This window comes from Acipenser ruthenus, chromosome 37 (assembly GCF_902713425.1).
Source record: "Acipenser ruthenus chromosome 37, fAciRut3.2 maternal haplotype, whole genome shotgun sequence".
In the NCBI taxonomy this organism is placed as follows: domain Eukaryota; kingdom Metazoa; phylum Chordata; class Actinopteri; order Acipenseriformes; family Acipenseridae; genus Acipenser; species Acipenser ruthenus.
In genome coordinates, this window is record NC_081225.1 from 10776064 (window position 1) to 10782063 (window position 6000).

The following is a 6000-nucleotide window of genomic DNA, read 5'->3' on the forward strand; positions in this document are numbered from 1 at the left end:
AGCCGCGGCGTTAAACTTGAAACCCGAATTACTCCAAATTACCCCCACTCCCCCCCCGGAAAGTATACGAAAAACGTCACAACAATTAGTCACACCTGAGCAGGTGCCGGCTGTGTGTTTTTCGGTTTTTAAATACGCAATTAATATAATAAAACTAGCGACCTTGACATTAGTGTCCCTCAACTGTGAATATGTTATATAACTCAGGGCAGTCCTGACTTCCGTAGGAAGGTCGTTCCATCACTTATTATTATTAATAGCAGCAGTAGTCGTATTTGTGTTATTATTATATTGTATTTCCAATGTATTCATTATATATTTGACCGTGTATACATATTTGCCTTATATCAAAATATACAGTAGGGCCCTTTCTAAAGATAAATAAATGCATGGCGATTCAATGTGTAAAGTGTGGACCCTGCAATGGAAACGATTCTCTAGTAAGGGCAGCTACAATGGGATGCGGCTTCCATTGTAGCTGCTCTTGGGTTTCTAGGGTGACAAACTGGAATGCTAATGGGATCCCAGTGGGGTTTTGAGACTGCTCTGTAGCGAGAGCGAACAGGACAGCCGCGCTCAATAGAGTCAGCGTGGCAGTAACTGTGCTCACAGATACAGCACGGCTTCCTTGGACCTGGGTGTCACCGAGGCATCGTCAGCAGGACTGCACCATTCTTAGAGGTATAAAAACACACGACCATGCAACCATTTAAATAAACACGTGACAGAATAGATTGGCTTTTTGTTTTCTGAAAGAGATATCGGGAACGTCGGGTTGTTGTTGTGTTATTAAAGCTACGCGATAGCGCTTCTGTCTGTGGATCTGAGTCCTGACGGCTCCAAGCCTCTCCAGTGACGCTGTCCTGTCACACGTGTACACACGTGTAAACAGTTAAGACGCTTACTCATCTAACACATGAATGGCAGGGTGCCCTTGATCTGTTGTCAGTGTGCGCGGCAGTGCTGATAGCTTCAATCCACACCAAGTCTTATTCAGGAACTCTGTATTTGGCCAGCTTGATGCTAAACTGCAGAATTAATTGACCTTGTCTCAGGTATTGAGTGAAAAAAGATGCTTGGGTGAGCTTGACGCCGTGTGAACAATGCGACAAACCATACTGTACTCACAATGAAGGGATTCTGCTGGAAATCTATGAAAAAGACTGAGGAGTTTATGTTGACTCAAAAATGTCTTCATCTAGACAATGTGGGGAAGCTAAAAAAAAAGGCCAACAAGATGCTCGGATATATAGTGAAAAGTATTGAATTTAAATCAAGGGAAGTAATGTTAAAACTTTACAATGCATTAGTAAGACCTAATCTAGAATATTGTGTTCATTTCTGGTCACCTCTTTACAAAAAGGATATTGCTGCTCTAGAAAGAGTGCAAAAAAGAGCAACCAGAATTATCCCAGGTTTAAAAGGCATGTCGTACGCAGACAGGCTAAACAAATTGAATCTATTCAGTCTTGAACAAAGAAGACCTTGCGGTGATCTGATTCAAACATTCAAAATCCTAAAAGGTATTTACAATGTCGACCCAGGGGACTCTTTTGACCTGAAAAAAAGAAACAAGGACCAGTGGTCACAAATGGAGATTAGATAAAGGGGCATTCAGAACAGAAAATAGGAGGCACTTTTTTACACAGAGAATTGTGAGGGTCTGGAACCAATTCCCTAGAAATGTTGACGCTGACACCCTGGGATCCTTCAAGAAGCTGCTTGATGAGATTCTGGGATCAATCAGCTACTAACAACCAAACGAGCAAGATGGGCTGAATGGCCTCCTCTCGTCTATAAACTTTCTTATGTTCTTATGTTCTAATTATCCCAGGGTCTCGACATTGCAAACCTTCATGAGAAAGTCTGCCTACAAAATCTTGATATATATATATATATATATATATATATATATATATATATATATATATATATATATATATATATAACAATAAATAAACAAAGTGTAATAAAACATAGTGAAAGTGCATATTTTATGAGTTATAGTATTGATATTTTTTAATGTATGTATCTATACACACACACTGTATATATTCATGTGGTTTTGTAGACCTATATTACTATCACTGACACACAAAACAAGCTGCAGAAGCCTGCTAGTAGGTGCTTGGTTGGCAGGTGCTTCTCTTAAGTGACCGGTCACTTTGCTGCGGCCAGGCTGTTCCTGCTGACAGTGCTATGGCAGGTGTCTCCTTGCTATTCTGTGTCTGTGCTGTTTGCTTGGTCAGCCCAGTGTTGACCCTTGGAAGGACAGTGTGTTGCTGTGCAGAACGACAAGGACAGCTCCCGTGGTCAGGAATGCGCTTCGCTCCAGACTCTGGAACGCAGAGCTCATCAAGAGAATCTGTCCGGGGCAGGGAGCAGGGAGCAGGGAGCAGGGAGCAGGGAGCAGGGAGCAGGGAGCAGGGAGCAGGGAGCAGGGGGCAGGGAGCAGAAACCTTGCGATGAGTCTGATCAAATTAGCAGCTCACGGATCAATGAATATTCTAAAATACACCAAGGCTCTTCTTTCTCAGTACAGCGCAGGAGTTACAGGCACAGCAAGGGTTAACAATACTAAATGTGCGCCACAGCGAACTGCCCGGGAGGGTGGGGTATCTGGGTGCAAGATTACGTTTCCATTGATTCAGAATCGCAACCATCTTCTCTCAATCGTACATCAGGAATGAACAGCTGGAGGCGTTGCTTTACTCGATTACTGTGTTGAATAGGACCCCCCCCCTGCTTACACGACCTAAAATAACAGGCGCTGGAATCAGAGCTTAGCACTCACTTCATTCCCTTTTCAAAAACACTTCTAAATTATGGAGGCGCTGAGCATCGGGTATTAGACGCACTACAGAGAAACCCCATTAGCCACGGTGATTCACTTGGGTGGAGAGGAGAGAGAGAGAGAGAGAGAGAGAGAGAGAGAGAGAGAGAGAGAGAGAGAGAGAGAGAGCATTGAACACTGGTAGGTAGAGGCGTGCTCCACATGTATTGGTTCTATTAAAGGACTAACCTGTGGAATCCTCTAGGGGGCGCCACCAGCAGTTTGCTGCAGCAGCGTTCCACCAGGCCGGCAGTTGGCTCCTGCAATTCTACCTTAACCGTGGTATGTGTTGGGGGCGCCCCCTCCCCCTTATGATCAATCGGCTATGATGCCGTTCTGCCTGCCCATGAGTCAATGTGCTACGTCTAGCACTGATACGATTGCAGCGCTATATTTAGTTTTCATAAGGATTCAATTTGGCTCGATTCTCTGTATTTTAAAATAAGACTACTTCTGTTCGGGAGCTGAAATGCAAAGGAAAGTGCAGCCTGGGTTACCAGCAATGTGTTCTCGAAAAATCGATATCTCCTATTAATGATTTCACAGCACAGCCCAGCACAAGACAGGAGAGGCAGTGCCACCTAGTGGTCAAATACAATTCCTCTTCATTACAGGAAATAGATAACAGCAGTCGTGTGTGTTATCTCACAGGTTAGCTGTTTCATCTCTGAAATGTCTTCTGGGTCAGTGCATGTTACTGGCTGAAAGCAAAGCGGTATGTAATGCGAATTCAGTATGTTAACACGAGTCAGCAGGTTTCATTCGACTTTATCGAGCAACATGAGTTCATTCTACAGGATGATGCAAAACAACCACAAGCCAGACAGAGCTTAAACTGGACTGTCGTTGCATCGCTTGACACACAGCAGTTCAGTTTAGGGTTACCGGAGCGAAAAACCGGGACACATTGAAGCCGTAATAACTTTGAAGCCGTTTACAATAAGTATATCACGAACACAATCGTCATATAAAAACGAAACCCTGCATTAGACTGAATGGAAGAATGAGATTTGTTTGTTTTTTTTTAAAATCCTTCACCCTATAGCGTTGAATAAGGACCAGAAATTTCAGCAGGTAAATATCCGACACGCTCAGTATCGAAGTGTATAGCACAGCGCTTATTGTCTGAGTGGGAAACTTGCATCTAAAACAGCAGTCCTGGTTTTGAAAAGGGTTCAAATCTACAGCCTGCTTTTCAACACGTTTCTGAGAAGCGTGTGTTTGTCCAAACAGAGCGCTTCAGAAAGCCAAACCAAATGTTGTAAAGATGGATTATTTTTTACAGCGCAGTGGGACCCCTGCTTCAGCGTTTTTTACACCCGCTGCCGTCAATACCATTAAACAACGTTTTCATAAGCTGTGCTGCCGCTTTCACTGCTCCCCGCAGTTTTGTGTTGTCAAAGTCCTGCTGCCGTATTGAGAAACAACAGTTTATTATTAGAAACTAATATATGAATGTGTTGATAGAGCACACTTAGCATACAACGTGTGACTATACTCTCTAAACAGCCTCCCTCTGCTCTGTGCTGGTGGAGCAGAGAAAGAGAAAGGGAGGCTCTTATACTCTCTGAACAGCCTCCCTCTGCTCTGCTCTGCTCTGCAGGAGGGGATAGTGTTCGATACAGTGCTGCCACCTGCTGGTCAGCTCCAGGCTTACCACATGCCTCTGGGCTGCACTGCAGAGGGAGGGAGGGAGGGGAGGGGAGAGAGGAGCTCCCATATAGCGCTCCAATCAACCGTCACAGCTCACTTAAAGGGGCAACAGCAGTATACACTACGCACAGACATAAGCAACTCTTAAAGGGATAATACAGAAATATATATAATATGTTTCTTGTACAGAGGAGTTGTCATAGTAATATTGTTATTGATGTGCTTGTATGTGTCTCAGATTCTATGAAAGCTGGATCGATTATTATTTTTAGTTTTTGTTATTATTTATTTGTTGTTTTTTTTCACTTCAGTGTCTTGTTATCCCCTTTTTGTTGTTATTATTATTATTATTTCTTTCTTTCTTAGCAGACGCCCTTATCCAGGGCGACTTACAATTGTTACAAGATATCACATTCTTTTTACATACAATTACATTATTTTTTACACATTATTTTTACATACAATTACCCATTTATACAGTTGTTTTTTTTTTTACTGGAGCAATCTAGGTAAAGTACCTTGCTCAAGGGTACAGCAGCAGTGTCCCCAACCAGGGATTGAACCCACGACCCTCCGGTCAAGAGTCCAGAGCCCTAACCACTACTCCACACTGCTGCCCTTATCCTTGAGGTTTCAGTATTCTCCACTAGGGGGAGCCCTCAAACTTGTAATACTGAAAATTCTGTTTTGTTTTAAAAATGTGGTTACCATTCTGGCGTTGGATTGAAATTATTTCAGTTTCTCACTCAGAATTCCGAGTCAATCCACAGCAATTCTTTCCTATGGGCCCACGAAGACACTGCCATGTCAATGCAGACACGCAAACACCAGGAGCTGGGAGAGAATGTCATGTATCGAAAGGAGCCAGATGGGGAGCTTCAGGTTTGCATTTAATCTGGATTTCTGTCTCCAGTTCCATTCTGTCTGCACTGTGCTGTGCTTTTACCATGGGAAACAGTTTAGAGTTCTTAAGCCAAATTCTTTCCCACGTGCAAATGCATGTGGATTGTGTAGGTGAAAACTGGGATTACCCCATTAATACTCACATTTGCTAGCAGCTGGGTAATTCTATTAGGAACATGACATTTTGGATTGTGCTGCAGTTTCCTTGTTTGACCACCAGATGGTGCCAACGAGCTCTTTCTGCAGTGTGCCGCCCCGGCCATTGCACAGCTGAGTGTTATTGCTGGATATTTCCATTCTTAATTACCAGCAAGGGGCTGCAGAACCCTACTTTTGAAATTGAGCCCATTCATTCGAGTGCTCTGTTGTTGAGTGCGTAAGAGTGGCGACAGAGAAATATTCCTCCATAACTGAATCCAAGTTCCAAACCTAGGAGAAACTAAGTCAAGCAGACCAGCATTTTGGCTAGTGTACGCTAAAGAAGTCGCTAGCCTAGTGTTACCTACAAAACTGTAAAATGTTCAACATACAAATTCCTGTCTCTCTCTCCCTCCCCCTCTCGATTGCTAGCAGTCTCTCCTCGGCCGTGCAGCTATTTTTGGAGAGGCCTC